Here is a 21,377-nt window from a genome sequence, read left to right as displayed (position 1 = left end):
CAGCTTTAAGAGTTTTGTATGTGAATTTTTTAGGATTTTCTATATACAAAATCATTTATCTGTGAATAGAGAAATTTTTTTACTTCTCCTTTTTCAGTCTGATGACTTTTATTTATTTTTCCTGCCTAATTGCTCTACTTAGAACCTTCAATATGATGTTGAATAGAGTGGACATTCTGGTGTTATATCTGACCTTAGGAGAAAAGCTTTCAGTCTTTCACCATTAAGGATGGTGTTAGCTGTGGGTTTTTCATAAATGCCTTCTATTAGCTTGAGAAAGTTTCCTTCTATTTAAAGTTTCATTGAGGTTTTTTAACATAGAAGGGGGTTTGATTCTGTCAAATACTTTTTCCTGCATCAGTTGAGAGGATTGTGTGAGTTTTGTCTTTTATTCTATAAATACAGTATATTCTTTTCTTTAATTTTTTATGTTGAAGCCTCCTTGCACTACTGATCACTTGGTTATGGTATATAATCCTTTGTATATTTGACTGCATTTGGTTTGATCATATTTTATTGAGGAGTTTTGAGTTTACATTCCTAAGGGAGTCTGTAGTTTTATTTTCTTGTAACACCTTTGTCTGCTCAAAGGTAATACTGACTTCATAAAATAAGTTGGGAAGAATTTTCTCCTCTTCAATTTTGGAAGACTTTGTGAAGGGTTAGTATTAATTCCCCTTCAAACACTTTGTGGAACTCATCAATAAATCCATTTAATCCTGGACTTCTCTTTTTGGGAAGATTTTGACCACTAATTCAATTTTCTTTTTTTTTTCTTTTTTTGGGGGGAGTGGTTACAGACTGTCTAATAGTTTCCTGAGGCTTCTGTAATGAAGTAGTACAAACTCTGTAAATTAAAACAGGAGAAATTTATGTCTTCACATTTCTGAGTGCTAGATGTTTAAAATTATGCTGTTGGCAGGGTCATTCTTACTTGTCTTTTCTTAACTTCTAGAGGTTGGTTGCTGGCAATCTTTGGTGTTCCTCTGCTTGTACCTGCATCACTCCAATGTCCATCTTCACATGGTCTTCCTTCCTCTGTGTATGTCTGTATCCAAGACCCCCTCTATTTATAAGGACACTGCTTATTGGATTTAGGGCTCATCCTAGTCCATTATGACCACATCTTAACTTTGATTACATCTGCAATGACCCTGTTTCCAAATAAGTCCACATTTACAGGTTCCAGGTGGATATGAATTTTGGGAGGGACACTGTTCAACCCAGTAAAGTTTGCCACTAGCCTCCAAAAATTCACATCCTTCCCATGTACAAAATACATTCACTTCATCCTAACATTCTCCAAAGCCCTACCCTATTGCAGGATCAACTCTAAGTCTAAAATCTCAGCTAAATATGATAAACTCAAAAAGCCCAAGGTCTCATCATCTAAATGAGGTATGGGTGAGACTTTGGGTATGATCTATCCTCAAGCAAAATTCCTCTCCATCTGTGGACCAATGAGACTAAAAAACAAGTTATCTGTTTCCAAAATGCAATGTTGAATCATGCATAGATAGAATAGATATTCACATTCAGAAAGGAAGAAATGGAAGGAATAAAGGGTAACATGTCCCAAACAAGTCTGAAAATCAGCAGGGGAAATTTTCATTAGATTTCAAGTCCTGAGAATGATTCTCTTTGGCTATATGCTCTGTTCTCCGGATCCCAAGGAATAGCCCCATGCTCTGGCCTATGGTAGCAGCCCACTGCCCCCCTTCAGCAGTCAGAGATGGCACTGCCCTCTCAACTGTGAAGGTGTTGGTTGCCCTACCTCTTTGCCCATGGAAACAACTGGAGCCCTGCCCTCTGGATCTGCAGAGGCAGACATGACTTTATCCTCTCGACTGTTTCCTTCTTGTAGACATTTGGAAGTCTGATAGCCTTCCTGCATTTTGTTCTGTCTCTGTATACTTCAGTCCAAGCTGGCAGTGTTTCTGTTGATATATCCTTCTCAAAACCTTTGTTGGTCTCCCATGGATGTAAAGTCAAAAGGATGCACACCATCTCTATGCTGGCTTCTGCTGAGATGTTTGATTAAAGTCAAATCGTACATGATTAATATCTTCAGCAAAAGATTTTCTGGTAGTATTCTTAGTGTTCTCTCCAGAGCATGCCTTAGTATCTTTCGCAATATGGATAGGCCGAGAATTTTCCAAACCACTTAGCTCTGGTTCCTTTTTACATAATAGTCCTTTCCTCAATTCATCTCTTTCTTTTCACATTTTAGTATAAGTAGCAAAGAGATATTGGGCTGTACCATGCCCACTTCTTGGAAATATCCTCAGCTAAATATCTAAGTTCATTGTTTAAAAGTTATACTTTCCGCCCAACATTAGAACACAGTTCAGCCAAGTTGTCTGCCACTTATAACAAGGATCACCTTTCCTCCAATTTCCAATAAGGTATTCCTCATTTCCATCTGAGATCTCACCAGAAGCACCTTTAACCTCCATATTTCTACCAAAAATCTCAAGACTATGTAGGCTTTCTCTAGTACACTTTTCAGAAGTCTTTCAGCCTCAATACATTACCCAATTCCACTGCCACATTTTGAGATATCATATAGCAACATATCCACTTCTGATACCAAAATTTGTATTACTTTCTCAGACCTGCTGTAACAAAGTACCCACTTCTTTTTATTTTAGTTTCTTACAGTGGGATGTTAGATTATAAATTTGAGATCTTTCTTCTTTAATATATCTTTTTACATTATAAATTTCCCTGTAAGCACTGTGTTAGCTGCATTCCACAAGCTCTGGAACATTGTGTTTGTGTTTTCATTTATAGAAGAGTATTTTCTAATTTATCTTCTTTGATCCATTGATTATAAGAGTATTTGTTTAATGTTCCCATATTTGTGAATTTCCAAAATTTCCTTCTGTTATTGACTTCTAATTTCATTTCATTTTGCTTAGAGAATATAATTTGTATGATTATAATCCATTTAATTATACTGAGACTTGTTTTATGTGTTAGCGTATGGGCTACCTTGAGGAATGACTCCTGTGAACTTGAAAATAATATATATAATATATCTGAAATTGTTGTGCTTGTCAGTTTTCTCAGGTAGGTACAACAAAACACCACACACTTGGTAGCTTATAAACAACAGAAATTTATTGCTCACAGTTCTGGAGGCTAGGAAGTCCAAGATCAAGGCTCCAGCATGTTTGAATTTTGGTGAGAGCTCATTTTTGGTTCATAGCATGCTCCTTCTTGCTGTGTCCTCACATGGTGGGAGTGCTAGGGATCCCTGTGGGTTTCTTTTATAAGGTACTAATCTCATTCATGAAGGTTATACCCTCAAGCTTTAAGCATTTCCTAAAGGTCCCACTCCTAATACCTTCATCTTTCGGGCTTATAATTTAAGCATATGAATTTAGGGGGAACGGAAACATTCAGATCATAGCAGTACTCTATAGTTATTTACTCAGTCTAGTTGGTTTATTGTGTCTTTTATATGTCCTATTACCTTGTTAATCTTCTGTCTCATTTTGTTATCCATTATTGAAAGTGAAGTATTAAAGCCTTCAACTTTTGATGTTCTTTCCATAATGATATATAGTTCTCATATTTTTTATAGTCCATCATGCATGGATTATTTTAGTTCTTTCAATATATTTAAAATACAGAAAGAGAGAACACATGCATTTGGGAAATAAGAAATGATACTTAGAAAGTTAAGTCTTTTGCTGTTGCATTCCTGACTTCTTGAGATAAAATTCAGAATGGGCAACAAATACTGTTTTCAATAAATTCTGTATCTTGGCTTTATTAAGGACAACTTCTAGTGATTGTTTATTTTTTCCTATGTATGGGCCATACTTTGTTTTTTTGTGTGTCTTATACTTGTTTTGTTGAAAACTGAAGGTTTTAAATAATAAAATGTGACTATTCTGGATATCAGACTTTCCTCCCTTCCCATAAGCTGCTATTGCTGTTTATTGTTGTTTCTATTCTTGTTCATACTGTTTATTTGCTTAGTGACTTTGCTGATTTAACTTTGTAAAGTCTGTATACTTTGTCTTCTGTGGCCACTGTAGTTTCTGCTCAGGTATCTTAGTGTCAGTTAATGATCGCCAGATATTTCCCTAAATGCCTAGAATGAATAAGTCCCCCAGACTATTTGCCAAGGAGCTCTGTGTTCATGTTGGGGCATAACTTCAATGCTCAGGTAGGCAGTTTACAACTCTGCCTTCTTGCTTGTGCAGAGCTTCAAGGTCAGCCAGAGGTGAGGACTTAGGGCCTTCTCAGGTATTTCTTGAGCTTGTGCCTAGATCTCTGCATGTTCATGGACTATTAGGTTCTCAGGAATATGTCAGAAGTTTACAAAGCTTCTATGGCCATCTCATTTCTCAGATTTCTCTCTCTCTCTCTTTTTTTTTTTTTGTCAGTTTTTTTGTTGCTCCTGCAACGTTAAACAATTGCCACTGACTGCTTTTGACAATTATCCTGGGAGAAAAAGGTGTTCACATTAGGTGGGCTCTACATCAGGTCAAGTAAAGAACACTCTTGCAGATGGAGTTTTCTGGGGAAATTCTGAATAAGTCAAATAATGACACTTCTCTAGGAATGGAGCTTTGTAGGAGCCTCAACCCAGTGTTTTAGAGGAGCTTCAACTCAGTTCTGCCCGATGGGCTTTTAAGCTGCTGGTTTTTACTGTAATTATGGAGGTATTAGTTTTCAAGGCTACCACTGAGTCAGGTAGTGGAGGATGGGGATAGAGAAAGTTAAAACACCATAATGCTTGTTATTCTTACTGAGACACAGCCTTTTTTTTTTTTCTGGATTAAGTGCTTTATGAATTGTTGCAAGTATTTTATTAATTTCCAGATTTGTCAAAAAGTTGATATTCACAATGTTTGCCAGTGTTCTCTTTGATTTTATGAAGTAGAGAAGTTGTGAAAGTCCTTACTCCACCATTGTAACTGAAGTTTTCTTCCTACCATGTTCTTTTGAATTACTATTCAATGATGTTGCCAGCATTTTCTATTAGATGCTGAAAGAAAAGTGGGGAGTTGTTCACAATGCTGTGAAAGTCATATTTTAAAATATCTCCTTCATTTAGTAAATATGTAATTGGATATATCATCTCATGGACTAAGCTTTCATATTTAAGAAAGAGCAGGAATGGCCTTATCTGTACAGAAATGATATAGGTAAAGGTGGAATGTGCTTGAATGCTTGTCAGGACATGTTATGGCCTAGATATGTTTATGTCTTCTAAAAATGTGTAGAAATATTATCTTTCAAAATAAAAATTTAAGAAAAATCTTTTTTAAAGGAAAGTTTTGTTTGCATTAAGATGATAACTTGAAAGCATTAACCTGAGTTTTTATATCTATAATTTATTGTACTGTAAAATGAATATGCCATGTGCGTCTGTTTTAGAAACTGCATTATAAATATAACATGGTTTTCAAATATATCATGATTAAGAATATTTTTAGTATTAAACCAGAGATTAGTTTAGATGCTATCCTTCGTGGTAGAAGGATCTTGCCATGGGTGTGCACACCACAGTAGAGACTGGTGACAAAGGTCAAGCTGGTGGTATACAGGTGCACAGCTAGAGAGGCTAGACCCAAGTGTGCACATAGTGGTGGCAGTCAGCCATGAGGTTTCAGGCTGGCATCTCGCACCCATGTTGCCCCAGAAGCCTGGGCTGGTGGCCTGTGTGAATCCCTGGCTCTGATGGAGGTGGCAAGGAAGGAGTGGGGAGGCAATTGGGTAGCTGGTGTTTGTGAACATGAATACATCTAGGACAAAGCATGGTGAAATCTGCATGGGGTCCGCTATGGTTGTGCTGACCATTGGTTTCTTCAGTGGCAAAAGCTACTAAGATCCCTTGCAGAGCTCATCACTGGGAACCACAGCTGCTGCTGCTGCATGGCTGATACCGGTAGCCCCTGCTCTTCTTTTTTGTTCCTAGCCATCTCTATATATCTCAGATTTGCTGGTCTCTGGGTGGGGTGAAATCAAAGCAGGTCCCTTTTTTGGTGCCCCAAAAGAGTGCGGAAGCTGGTCACTCACTCCACTCTCTCTTTCCAGTCAGAGGAACTCTTTCTAGGTGGGGAGTTTCCTCTCAGCACTGAGCAGTGCTGGCCTGGGGAATGATGATGCCGGCAAAATGAAGCTGTTCTTCCTTCACTTTTTTCCTGGTTATTCTCAGGTTTTTTGTTCTGGTATGCTGCTGAAGTTTCTTAAGTAGACCCCTGCGTTCTTCCAGAGCTGTTTGGTTTTTTCCCATAAATAACTGTCAAATTGTCCATCTTTGTTGTGGAACAGAGGCTGGCATCTCCTACTTTGCCATCTTGGTGATGTCACTCTTTATTCAATTTAAATTGAGTACATTTTTTGCTTGGAAGGCATTTATAGAATTCTACTAGATTTTTCTCTAGATATTTTTATTTTAACATGCCATAATATTTCAGATTAATCATTTCCAATTGAAGGTTAGGTGGAAGCTACTCAATTTCATGGTTAAATTGATTTTGAAATATAGAAAAATTTTTTTTCACTTGGTGTGAGGTTTGAAACAAACTGTTGGAACTATAGCTTAAGCTTAGAAATTTGTAGATTGAGTACTGAAAATTTGTGTGATAGTGATAATTTTACTTCCTGTTTTAACTCTTGTCAGCATGGGAAGGTTACAAGTCTGTTGACATTACTTGTATTTCAAACAACATTAGTTTTTATGGAAATGACTTTAAACCAATATAAGTTTCATATATAAGCTATCTCTCACCTTGAAAGTTTAGATGGATTCACTAAGAAGTATTATCATCTGCAACAGAAGCTAGTTTCTAAAGCCAGTCAGTGTTTAACAATAATGATTGAGGGTAGTTCTTCTTATTCAAAAAAATTCAATTTGGGTCCTGCCATCAAAAATCACAATAAAACTTCACCACTGGTAAACCATCAACCTGCTATGTGGTAAAGCCAAGTTAGGATATTCAACTCCTATTTCTTATGAAAATTCATGAAACGACAATGTTAAATCTACTAGAGCAGACGACGTTCACCATTGATACTACTGATTCAACAGGCTAAAGTATTTTCCACATAGTACGTGCTGATGAATAATATAATAAATAAACATACCTTTAAACAACTTACACTTTCACAAGCTTTGTAAATCTGTCCAAATGAGTCTTTTTATGCTTCACCCATACTTTTACCACCATGAGTTACAGCACATCATAGCAGATTTCACTTCAGGTTTTAATGAATTAGTATTTTCTCAACTTCTTTGAAAATATTCTTACCTGTGGTTATTCCATGCAGGCTATTCATAAAGGCTAATTCTTCAATCACTTCAAACTCAGTATTGACTCCTGGAAAAAGGTAAAATTTGTTAACTCATCAATAGTCAAAGAGAACAATTCAAAATCATCCAGCTTATTTTTGACTACTGATTTGCTCCTAATATCCACAACTCTTCAATTTTTTTTTCACATAAAGGCAAATAGTTTTTAACAATTTTGTTTCTCTCTGGACACATTTCTTTTGCTGTTGTAATCAAAGATGGTGTAATTAACCCACAATTGGTAAACCATTTTCTTTGCTTGGCTAACAAATGAGTCACTCAGGCACTTTAGTTGTGGTCTTATTTTTATTTTTGTGAAGCAGTTCTGCTGTGATAAGATATTGTTTCAAATTTTCTAATTTTTCTGAACATTGCTTTCCAGTATCCCACAATAGGGATATTGTCATGAGTGCTTAGTTTGCTAAAGTCAATGTATAATGAATTCTTTTAGAATAGCTGTAATGCCATTGCATAATAAACACAATTCTTTGACTTCTGATTCAATAACAAAATAATCCACACTATTGTGCCTTTAAATCACAACATTATTTTTTCTTCTTATTGTTATTTTGACATTGTTTATTATGCACTAGTAATAAAAAGATAAATAAAATATCTTGATATTTTTTGCCCTATTTGAGTGCCATATATGAGGCACCAAAACACTGTCAGTTATAACTGCATCGCTCAAGTTGTAGTGTGCCAAGCAGCAGGGCAAAGTGATGACAGAACCACATCTGGTCTCTGTTACAACCCTGCCACCATAGCAGGAAAACAGACATGGAGAATACATCTGAGCATAGCTGTATCCACATATGGTCTCTGTTACAACCACTCAACTCTGCCACTATAGTAGGAAAACAGGCGTGGAGAATACATAATGAGCACAGCGGTACTGTAATAAAACTTTATTTGTGGACATTTACATTTGAATTTAGCATAACTTTCATGGCTGAGGAAATATTGTACATCTTTGATTTTTTTTTTCTTTTTGGCTATTTAAAAGTAGCTCACGGGCCAAACAAAGATGGGCCAGATTGACCCCCAGTCTAGTTTGCAGATCTCTGGTTCAGAGTATGGATTTTGCTGTTGGTACTCTTGTCTCCACTTTCTTGAGCAGCCAAATTCTTGAATAATATATATAACCTTCAGTTTCCTCATCGATAAAATTGGGATAATAGTAATAACTCTGTCATAGGGCCATTGATAAAAAAAAATAAGTTTATATTTGTAAGATGCTCAGCCTGGTGCCAGGTACATAATAACATATGTTGACAGTAATCATTAATTTTGGTTTCTATTTCTGTTGGCTATGGACTTAGGGATTAATTTAGTGGGTTTATTATCAATTAGCCCAGGCACAAAGATGTTTTTATTCTGAGAGATCTTCTAGAAAAATGAAATGCCAAATATTTAAACCTCAATTATTATTTCATGCCTGTTAGTTAACATACTTGCCCAGTTAATCATACTTGCCTAAAGTTGATGAAAGTACAGCATATGAGGACACATTTGTGGGCAATGTATGATTGTTTCACTTTGTTATTTATATCAAGAATCTACAGGGTGGGAAGTCTAGAGAGGTCCATCTTTTCCACCCACAGGGACGGCCTGGTTATATCAGGGGACACCCCCCCTCTATGACGCCCATAGATGGTCTTTAGCTAAGACCATCTCAATACTTTTAGCAATTATATATAAATAAATTCAATAGACGAATTCACAATTGTTACTCTAAGAGCCTCAAGTTGTATATATTCACTGTGTAAAGTGGTTTGTCAGCCAACTAGTTACTGTAGTACACTTATTTTGAAATGTCTAGCAAGTCTTGCGTGGAAAAGAAATGTAGATGGATTTGATTTATTGTTTTCTATACAGAACAATAAAGCCTGGAAAGGGGGTTTTGAGTCCTTATTTATTGGTATAAATTGTCACAGAAGCAGGTGCCATCCGTGGCTTGATCATTTGGAATATGTTTATACATTCAGCTCAATTACAGTTGGAGGGAGAGTAAGTTGGTCTCCAAAACTTGTGACCCCTACAGGGTAAGCTTGGAGAGCTGTAACGATAGCATGTCACACTCTGCTCTTTAGTCCCAACCTATCTCAAGTAAATACAAGATGTAGATAAAAGCAATGTCTTTGATATGGAAATTTTTCTTTAATACACATCTTGGAGTTCCAACTTCCAAACACATTGTGCCTTTCCTGTATAGAAAGCTAAAAATTTTAGCAGACACTATCTTCAACTAATATGAGAATTTCTAGAGCAGCCAAAATAGAAACATCCACACTTTACAATATACTGTAGTATTCAGCAAGACTACGTGAAACGCACAAAAGGGCAGATTTGCTTTGTTAAATCCAGTTTATTTCATGTCTACTTAACACTAGTCCAATATAGCTGTGCCAATAATAATAATTTGAATGCAATTATAATTGCCCATCCTTCATTACCTGAGCCCTATTGTAATTTGTTTATAATCAGTTTACAACAAGTTGATTGTTCCCCCTCCCTTTCAAATGTAGGGATAGAGATGGTTGAAAGAAAATTTGCCTATACAACTAAATTGCAGAGCTCAGTCCATCACAGCATCCAGGGAAACATAAGGATGTTAAACATAAATGCACATTACAATAGCTCATGTCCAGCCTAAACTGGCACATTTACTTTCAATTGCATTTGATTATTCAAATGATGTTATTACCATGATCATAACTGTTTTAATTTGCCAGTATGGATAAATGGCTTCCCTTAAAAAAACAACCGTGGCTGCAAATATGAAGTGAAGATGATAATTTGCTCTGAGCACCTATTCGGAGGGCAATTAATCAGGCAAGTATCCTGTTCAAGAAGCTTGAAGCAGTGTGTTAGGCAGAGCCTGGATACTTACCACCAGGGAAGAAGATGTGGAAAGAATATTGAACTTGAAAATGAGCTCTGCCACTGAGTTCTTGCATGATATTGGACAAGTCACTCCACCTCTGTGCAGTTTTTATGACATGCATTTCTTTTTAATGCTGCCATGAGTTTGCTTAAATTGTCTCCTCTGCTGGGAATACCCGCCTCCCTTTTACCCAAGACCCACTTTGTTCTCTATTGTCTGGTCTTCATGTTTATTATTTATTTCAACTTCTGTATTCTTTAATTCTTATTAAACCTGATTCTCTTTTATGTTTCATTATCTCCCCTAAACTCCTAATATTTTTACCTATATAGTCATCATTTTCAGTGTACTTTTAACTAACTTATCAAAGCCTTATTTTAAAGGCTTTGCTAATTTCAACGTTTGAGCAATTGTGAATCTCTTACTTTAAAGTATTATTCCTCTTCACTGTGGCTGGTATTTTCTGTTTCCTTCTCATGTCCAGTATTTTTTAAATTTATTCGAGACATTGTGGGTGATATATCAGAGAAACTGGTTTCTGCAATCCTCCTCTGAAGACAAATGCTATTGTTTTTCTATAGCCAGTTAAGTCGCTAACACATCAAACTGAGCTTATACAGCAGAGGTCAGCAAACTACAGCCCTGGGCCAAATCTGGACAACTATCTGTTTTTATAAATAAAGTTCTATTGGACCACAGCTACACCTATTTGTTTAGGTATTATCTATGGCTACTTTTTGGCTAGAATAGCGAGGTGAGTCATTGCTATGAAGACTGAATGAACTACAAAACCTATAATATTTCGTATCTGTCCCTTTACAGAGAGCTTTTTTTTTACCAATTCCTGTTCTAGGAAATAAGCCTGACATGTGTATTTAAAAAAATACATATATATTCCCAGATGATTTTAATGTATATCCTTTTATAGAAAACACTCCATTAACATATCTATAAGATCCCTTACATTTCTGAGATTCTTTAATTGTAGATATCAGTGTAGATGTCGGATTATAAATTCATGAAAAAGAGCACGCAATTTTAATCTCAGAATAATGACACAAAATCTCCAGTCTCCTATTGGTTAACTCATACTGATATTGTTACTCTATTTTAAATATAAAAAAAAACAAAACAAAAAGGTCCTTTGGGAGTCCATGGATGCAAGAAAAACCATCTCAAAAATATTTCAATGTAGCTATGGTCTAAGGTTCAGAGCATATTTATCATATTTCAATTTTTTTGGTTTGATTTGCTTTGTTTTGATTTTGTTTCTTTTGCTTCTTCCCAAACTAGCTGTTGTCTACATGGCTGGGAATATAGCACTTGGCCATTTGGAGGCAAAGAGATACTACAACCAGAGAACGCACTCAACATAATTTACTTTGGAACAATACACTGGAATTGTCAGATGTCAATTTCAGGGATTGGGGACATAAATGAGATGGGAAATATTCATTAATCAAGCCTAAGCTGCCTGTTTCTCAAAGGACACAGAATCAATATAGGTCAAATTTTCTATTTCTTCAAAGCCTATCTCACTAAGCACCTTGAAAGAAACGTTATGGGCAGTTTTCCTATAGATTTACTGTTTGGCATGCAAGAATATCAACCTCTTTACATGTTGCGCAGAGAGAACTTTAAATTGTGAAACAGGTATGCCTGATTGAAGGGTAAAATCAATCAAACACCAGTTCTATTCTATGGGAATGCATTCTGTAATAAGATAGTGATGTGGGCAGGTGAATTTTGAATTTTCATGTTGTAAATGTTGATTTTAGAAAGAATGATCCCATCACTTTCTACCCCTAAAACAGATACATAAACAAATAGAAAGAATGCCTTTTACCAACACAAAAGTTAAAATAATCAGGTAAAAATAATTTGAAATATATATGAAAGAAAAGAGTGATTGTACTAAATACACAAAGAGCTCCTACTATCAATAAGGAAATAAATATTATAAATTAATAGATTAATATCCAAAATATATGAAAAGCAAATACATTTAATACTAGTTTTCACTAGTGATACATGTTAATTTAAATGCCCACATTTATTATTAACATGTTCTATTAGAAAAAAATATCGCTATTGAATTTTTCCCTAAAGATATATACATATTGAGAGCAATAGTACTCAGTGCTATAAAGAAATGAGTTATCAAGCTATGAAAACACATGGACAATTTCCAGATCCTCTATTTCCATATGCATTCTTTTCTGAAAATTGATCTTCCTTTTGGGAACTCTTGTGAGATGAAAGCACAGGGTTTCCCTTTCTATTTCTTCTCTCATAATCCTCATTTTCCTACTTCTTGCCCATCCTGGATCTAACTCTGGCACATCACCCTGGGCATACAAACTTTTAAGCTATCAACAAAGGGTTGATTCAAAGATATTGGTGTTGTGCTATGTGCCTCTTCCAGGACCTGTGTAATAAACTTCTTTATTTCAATTAAAAAAAAAAAAAAAAGAAAAGACATGGAGGAAACTTAAATGCATATTATTAAATGAAAGAAGGCAATCTGAAAAGACTATATACTATGATTCCAACTATATGACATTCTGGAAAGGGCAAAGCTATGGAGACAGTAAAAAGATGAATGTTTGCTGGCTAGAGGCAGGGGGAGAAATGAATGGGCAGAGCACAGAGGATTCTGAGGGCAGTGAAAAACACTGTGATATGATAAGATGGCTGTAGGCCACTATACATTTACCCAAACCCATAGAAGGTACAACACCAAGAGTGAATCCTAAGGTAAGCTATGAACTTCAGGTAATGATGATGTGTGACTGTAGGTCCAGCCTTGGTAAAAAATGTACCATTCCTGTGAGTGATGTTGATAATGGGCGAGGCTATGCATGTGGGCTGGTGGTATATGAGAAGTCTCTGTATCTCCCTCTCAATTTTGTGGTAAACCTAAAACTGATCTAAAAAAATAAAGTCTTAAAAGAAAAAACGTACACATGTACATGTGTGTATATATATATTACAGTACAACATTCTTTCAATGGAATTCAAAGTAATCACTATAATAATTCCTATTGATAATTTAAGTTATATTCTTTTTTCTCTAAAAATGTTAGTTAGCTAGCTGGAGAGTATATGTATTATTATATATCATTTCATATTATATAATTGTACATTATTTGATATGCATATATATAAAACCAGAAACATTTACACCGCAAGGTGTTTACCTTTGTGTGAGGAGGTTATAATGATTTTTGTTTTCTTCTATGTGCTTTTGTTATGTAGTTTCCAAACTGTTTAAACTAAACATCAATTACTTTTATAATTATTTAAAGGCAATTAAAGCTATTTAGAAAATAGGAGAAACCATACTTCCTTCCAAGGTACTTTTCCCCTACCTACAGTTCCCTCTCTGTTTCTCTTTCTTAGAGGCAAAGATAAATGCGAGCGCCCTCAAGTTTAAGAAAACTACAGTCATTTACTCTGACCCATCTCCGAAGTTCTTCGGACCGCCCTGGGCATGTGATGATATTCTTGTTAGAAGAAAAATGTGGATTTTCTAAGGATGAACTGGGAAGGCAAGTTGGGGCAGGGGGAAAAGCCATTGCCTTCAGAACTGAACAACTTTTCTACCCCAATTCCACTATTAACTGAGCAAGGCAATTTTCTATTTGAGAACTCATGGCTTTTATTTATGAAATAACTTTTGGCTAGCTCATCTAGAGCATGAGCTAGCCAAAATCAAGCTGGCAGCTTGAGTTCTCAGTAATTGTGATTAAACCCAAATCTGTTGAGTTTTAAAACTGCATATGCTATTTGTAAGAAAGTATTTTTTAGGGGTAACTTAATATAAAGGAAGCAACCTATTAACAAAATAGTATTTATAGTGTTTAAAAATGTGGGGTCTATAGAACTATCTCTTATCTATAGATATTAACCTATGGATAGTACTTACAGAGCTATTTGGTAATGAGAGCCGACAAACTGGAAGATTCAATCAATAAAATAAAAGCTTTAGCAATAGTAATAGCAGTGATAATAATGCTAATAGTAGTAATGCAATTAAATATAGTTGAAAAACCCATCTATTTTACCTCTAGATATTTATGTGTGATGTTTTGCTTATGTTATCTTCCAAATATTCAATATGCTATGCCAAAGTAAGTAGACAAAACTAAATTAATAAAGCTAAATTAGCATGTATTAGTTCGTCATCAACATGACTTCCTGGCATTTATAAGCAAAGCATTTCTCCCATCCTGTATCTCTCACCCTAAGGTCTCTGTCAAATTCCTAGTTTCTCTGTTTTCAATCTTTATGTTCATTCCCTTCAAGTCAGTATGATCAACACCTCTTATTTTATTGTTAAAAACTTATATGTTAGACTCTGACAAAAATAACATAAAATAGTAACCTAAATACACATTTAAAATCCTCCCCAATCTACCACCCCAGTATTATTATAACTAATGTTTTCATAACTATTTCAAACAATTTCATATAGGTACTTGTATGAGTATATGTAAACTATGATTTTTGTGTAAAGGAAAAATCATTATTTTTGCTCATTTCTTCTACCATTATTTTTCCCTATCACCTGCCAAAACTATTGTTATTCTGTGATGTAAAGAAAAAGTACAAAAAGTGTGCACCTTATTGTACATAAATTTTATCTCATAAGAAAAAACCCCTGCAAAATATTGATGTCTAGTTAATGATATGCATTAAATAAAACATTTAGATATAACTACTGATATCTAGAATTTATTTGAAACGTAACAAAAAATGATGGATCGGCAGATGGATAAATGGATCTGCAGGAAGTGCTGTAAAGTATTAATTGCATAATATTGGTGGTAGATAGTTGGGTATTCACTGCAAAATTCTTTAATTTTTTTTTATGTTTGAAATTTTCCTAAGAAAATGTTGGATAAAGGTAACTAGAAGAGCCCCAGATTCCTAGAATACAAAACAGCAGCAGGCATTTTTAAAGATCAGGTGTGATGTTTTTACAATAATCTAGGGAAGAAATAATGAGGGAGCAAGCTGGGAAGATTATATAAACTGAAGGCTTGTGTGTCAAGAAAAGCAGTCAGAGAGATAAGATACTAGGGAAATAGAAGCAAGCAACCATACTTGGAAATTATCTGATATCCAGAGTGATGAAAAGTAAGAATTTAATTATGATTAGATAGTTCTAGCAGAATAGAGATTCTGGAGGATGCAGAGGTCACACAGTGCTGGTAGATAATAGAATTCCAACTAGCTAGAGTGGAGAGACATCACTTAAAAACAGAAGCACTTATCCTAGAGCCCTATAGCAGCTGAAGGCTGACCTGCAAGAGCTTTGGTTCATAAGTTGAGCTGGATCATGAAAGCACTGCTGCCAGAGGCTCCCAGCTAACTGGCCTGGTTGCAGCAGGATAGCAAGTTATTTCTTGAAGGGAAACCTTAATGGTGAACTTCCCCGACTGTCATTCTGAACACTCTGAATGCCGTATTGTTGAGAGTCTGAATTTAGTTGTCTACCCAAAGATTTTCGAGTGTTGTTCTGATGGACAGCTAAATAGTGGCTTATTTTGACATTGCTGAGGTTGGATTTTAGGTTTTGTTAGGGTGGGTCTAGTGTAGGGCTAATCTAGGGTTAGAGAAAACTTCCTCCTGAAATGTAGCTTTTCTGGAATTTCAAATAAATGCCTGGGTTACTTAGTGATGTCTCTCCACCCTGGCTAGTTGGAATTTTAATATCACCCAACACTGTGTGAATTACAGAATCTCCAATAAGTTCACAGCTTCCCAGTAGCTCTTCTCTATCAGGCCCCGAAGGACCTTGTCTTAGGCATATGAAGCTCAGTACTCAGCCAGAGAGCCAAGGGGACCCTGACACAGACTCTGGGGCTACTTCTCAGGACCGCTTCCTTTTGAAGGCTCTAGGGCAGAATCCCTTCCTTGTCTCTTCCAGCTTCCAGAGGCTGCTGGCTTTCCTTAGCACATAGCCACATCCCCCCTATCTCAGCTTGCATCCTCACATTGCCTTCTCTCTCCTACCTACTGCTTCCCATGTATAAGGACCCTTCTAATTACATGGAGCCAACATGATAATCTCCCCATCTCAAAATCCTGCATTTACCTATATCAGCAAAGTCTCTGTTATATGTATGGTCACATATTCTTAGGTTTCAGGAATTAGGACATGGCCATCTTTGGAGGGTCATTATTCAGTCTACCATACATACGAAGAGGCAAATTTCTCTGACGTCCCAATTTCAACAAAGTGAAAATGATTACATACCTTTTCAAATATAATTGAATTCCAACTATTACATTCCTTAAAAACATACTGACCAAACACACACACACACACACACACACACACACACACAATTGTAGCAGCTTTAAATTAATGATATAATCCCATGGACAATTTCCTCTTAATAGCTCAGAGATGTGGAAGACTAAATCCTATGTTATTACAGGAAGACTCTTCTCTCTATGAGATCTACCTGCTGCAATCTCAAGGCATTATAGATTGAATAAAACTTTCATTTAAAATAACACTATGAAATTAGCCTTGGAGAAAAACCTCATACTTGAGGGTGAGATGGCTGTGCATATATTTAGAATGTTCTTGTTTCTAGGAGCTCTTGGTTTCAAATTCTCTCCTCTGTGCACAGCAATTTACCTTTGTGAAGTGACTTCCAACAATTCTTCTCAGTTTTCATTCTCCTTAACGTGGACTGGCCTTTCCTGATAGATTGCCATCGTGTAAAATTCTCAATAATATTCCCCTGGAGGTTTTTCTCTCCCTGCTCTGCAATATGAAACGATGTACCGATATTCATCAGAAACTCAGTACACTTTAACACATTAAGTGTCACTTCTTGGGAAATTGTAACAGTAAGTCAAAACATGCAGCCTAGCTCCAAATAGCTTTACATGTGTTTCTCTTTCTTTCTGAACTATTATAGAATAATGTAAATAATATTACCCTTTCACTCTAGCGTTTTTTTAAGATGGAGATATTTCTCCCAATCTGGGACATGACCTTAACAGATGAACTATCTCTTTTACTTGACATGGACCTAGGTCTGAGGAATGAACAAAATACATTCTTCAAGGAATTTGAAACTCAAAGAGGATGAGTGAATTATACACATTTAAACAGCTAATACAAAAAAACCCAGAATTTAAATTAGGCTTTTAAATGCCTCAGTAGCTCAAAATTATATTTGGTTTTATGTCGCTTCCTCTCAGAGTGTTATGCTTGACCCTTAACCTAGACCACAAAATATTTATGCAGAAAGGATACTCTCTTCCAGTCAGAGTCACATGTATCTCCTAGCACAGGATTGAGCAAAATAATAATAATGCAATGCAGAATGGATTTATTCAGGAATTCTGTCATCAAAGAAGCCATTAAGAGAATGAAAAGTCAACTCAGAGAAAGAGAAAGGAAGAAATCTGTGTGTGTGTGTGCATGTGCATGTGTGTACGTAAATTTCATATACATAAAGTTTTCCAAAGTGGGAAAATCAACTTATATCCAGCTCTATAAGTAAAACTTGTACCCAGCCCTATAAATAATGACACACAACCCAACAGGGAAAAAATGGACAAACACTCCAACTAAACAAACAAAAAGACAACTTATTTCCACATTTTATTTTATAAAAGAGGATATCTAAATTGCTAATAAAGCTATGAAAATGCATTTAGCTTATTTAATTACTAGGCAAATGCAAACAAAACCATGATGCCAAATATGTACACATCCCCCAGAAGAACTAAGATAATAATGATACTAATGAGGAGGAGAAGAAGAAGGAGGAGAAAGAAGGGGAGGAGGAGAGAGAGGAGGAGGAAGAGGAAGAAGAATTTTTAAACAGAGAAAAATATACCAAGTGTTGGTAAGGAAGAGTAACTGTGACTCTCAGACAATACTGGAGGGAGTATAAGTTGACAGGCCCATTTTTTAAAACTATTTCAGTTCAATGGCTTTGCTGGCCTCACTTATTTACCCCACCTTTTGTTAATGCCCTTTGCCATCAAGAAGCAAAGTATGATCTCTTGCCTTTCAATTCTGTGTTCATTTATCTGACTTGCTTTGGATGGGGTTAGCAAAAGTTATAGAAGGAGAATCTTGTAAAAGCACTTGTGCATTTCCACTTGTACCCTTGTATCTTTGCCTTTGTAATGAGAACATGCTTAGACTAGGTGCTGGAGAGCCAGAGGTAAATGGGGGCAGTCTTGTCCCAGTCAAGGTTACCCTAAATCAGCCAAAAGCCACTCTTTGCCCACACATGCGAGCTGGCTCATGCATGAACAGCAGAATAATACAGCTCAACTCCAGTAGACCCCAGAGGAATACACTGCTGAAAACTCTTCAATGATACTTCATTGCTTTCCAGGTAAAATCCATACTCCGTAGTACAGCTTAGATGATGCCACCTGATGTATCCCTTCCTACCTCTTCAGTATAGTTATTATTCTCTTATTTCCTCTACTTTCATATATAGCCATACTACAAAAATGTGAAAAACAATTATAATTTGTCACCTTTACTTGATTCCCCTCCCTTCTGTTGTCATATATGAGCCTTGGTAAAGAGCAGACCCCCTGTAAAGGGATGGGTTTGAATATCATGTCCATCACTCATCCTCCCAAAAGTTTTTATTTTTTTTTATCTGTGAAATGGAGATACTAACAGCAGTTAACACATAGGGGGCTCGAGGGTATTAAGTGCAGTAACTTATGCCTGGCACTCACTCCACAAGTGTTGGCTACTGTTATTAATAATCTTTTTTCCTCTTTTGTTCCTCTTACAATCCCCTATTAATCTTTCGACATACAGACCACAGATTCTCAAACACCCATTGCTGACGGTCCTTGCTGGATCCTTCACCATGCTCATCCTTCCACTTTGTTCCTCTTGTACCCTGGACATGCAATATGGTAGCTCTTAACAATAATATGATAATAGCTGATCTCTTTGTCTCCCCTCAGAGACCTGCAAGCATCCTGAAGGCAGGGACTGGGCCTAGTTCACTTTTGAATCACTGGTGCCTGCACCGAGTCCACAGAAGACATTCAGTGAACATGTTTCCTTTTGTGAATTTTGGAAACATCAAGGCCCAGCTTTAGCAGAGAAGAGAATGAACAGTCATAGTGGAAAAGGTGGTCAAGGATGGAGAGTTCTTGGCTCAGTGAACCGTTATTTACTCAAGTGTCTTCTACATCTGTGACTGGAAGGAGTGTGTTGCCAGCTAGCTGAGTTCTGAACATAAAGAGCTGGTAACCCAGGCATCCTACCAGGATCCTGGGTCTAAATAACCGGGATGGAGCCAAGTGTTGGCTCATAACAAGAACAGCTGATTTTTTATGTGGTTACAAACTCATTTTCCCTCAAAAATTCTACATAGCACTTTGCTTCAAAAGTGCTAAACTGATCATTTATTGTGGGGGGAAAAAAAAAACAACTGTCACTGAGAAGCCAAAATTTGGGGTGAATATGAGAGGTTACCCTCATCAAAATCATGATGGAAAGTGGAAGGCCTTATTTTGATGAATCTGCCAATTTTTCTACGTTCCAAAAGCAACAAATCTGAATGTGAGACATACAGTGATTTTCCCATCTGGAATTTCAAAGCAGTTTATCATTAGTTTGGCCACATTTCTCTTTGAAGAAAGATTATTACATCCAGAATTAAGAATATGATAGTATTATCCTTGAGGGAACTTCCTCATTTTTAAGCCCAGTTTCCACTATCGAGGAGATTCGTTTCCCTTTTTAAAATTTTTTTCTTAGTATATGACAAAATTAAGAATCAATTAGAAAATGCATAGGAGAGGTTCAAACACACACACAAATTCATAGATAGATAGACAGATAGATAGATGATAGATAGATAATAGATAATTTTCCCAGAATCTCAAGCAAAATTCTCTTCATAAACCCCTGCTTTTGTATATAGAGAATGGCATTCCTCTTTGGATTCCTCAGGATTACTTGGCAATTACTAGCGCAATTTTTGTGGACACAAGTGAAACTCAGATATTGACTGTCAGTTTGCAATTTGATTAGTATATCCTAGCTCGTTCTCACTCTTTTTTTCCCTTTTTATCTGACTTAAATCACTTCCAGAATAATTCCCTTTCCCATGTTGTTTTGATTCAGAGGATGTAGGTAATATATAATACTTAACTTTTGTAAAACCTTTCATTTCATGAACAGAAATAATTGAACTACTGTTTATTCAAATATTTATCACTGCCCTTAGGGTATTTTGATGATCCTACATGCTAAGAGCAGTAAGATGCCCAAGTAACAAATTCCAAATTGCTGTATTCATTGAGTCATGGGTAAATTGGATGCTTTATCCTTTGAATTCCAAACATCATTTAGTATAAATAATAAAAGCATTTGGAAAGAAAAGCCAGCTATAAATTCAATAAACTCCCAGTAATTCACCATTCCATGTAATGTAGTGATTTTGTTTTGTTACGTGTTACAGTGAGCCCAACTGGTGTTAGAAGTGCCTGATTCCAATAAGGTATTTGAGAACGTGGAAATATTCCATCATGCAAGGATAAAAAATACTATATAATAGGAATGCAGAGCATCTTCTCAGCATAAAATATTGTTAAATCAAAGGTCTTAAAAATATTACATATTTGGTAATAGATGGCATGCATTGACTAGTTGACTAAACACAGGCAGTTTTGAGGAATGTTCCCAGATGCCCAACTTCAATGGACATTCTCAGGGAAGATTGAATGTCACCTCCGGAAAAATAAGAAAAACAACTGTTAAGGGGGAACTCTTTTTATGACCAGCGTTCCAAACTCTCTTCAATCTGTATGTGTTCTTTGCATCAAATAACCTGTACTTCTTAGTATCTTTGTAATTGAGATTATGTCCTGTGACACATGGCACAGCAAGAAGGGTTTGAAATTGATTTTACAATGTGGTCTAATAAGTGCAAGAAATTGGATGACTAAGTTCAGCATAATAACTTGTCCGTGATCCAAACACGAAAGCACACACTCGCTTTTGAGAACAGCATGAGAAACCATGGAAGGAGGTGGTCTGACTGTGAATGCAAAGCTATTAATTAACTGGGAGTCTAGGAAGGACGTCCATGTTGGCAGGAATCAAAAGTATCTCCTTTCTGGATCAACATGATGTACAATGGAATGGATAAC

The 21,377-nt window shown here is 36.1% G+C and overlaps 1 long non-coding RNA gene across 2 annotated transcripts in view; it reads right to left on the bottom strand.

Moving 5' to 3' along the window:
• Nucleotides 1-21,377, bottom strand: part of LOC103001079 (uncharacterized) — a 133,365-nt gene that overhangs the window by 73,427 nt on the left and 38,561 nt on the right. For both annotated transcript variants that reach the window (XR_003622516.2, XR_009005688.1), the window contains exon 2: nt 7,275-7,343. This is a non-coding gene — a long non-coding RNA (uncharacterized LOC103001079). The remainder of the gene's footprint in view (nt 1-7,274; nt 7,344-21,377) is intronic.

Source organism: Balaenoptera acutorostrata, chromosome 16 (assembly GCF_949987535.1).
Source record: "Balaenoptera acutorostrata chromosome 16, mBalAcu1.1, whole genome shotgun sequence".
In the NCBI taxonomy this organism is placed as follows: domain Eukaryota; kingdom Metazoa; phylum Chordata; class Mammalia; order Artiodactyla; family Balaenopteridae; genus Balaenoptera; species Balaenoptera acutorostrata.
The sequence above is the reverse complement of the archived record's forward strand: the minus strand, read 5'-3'. Positions and strand labels throughout refer to the sequence as shown.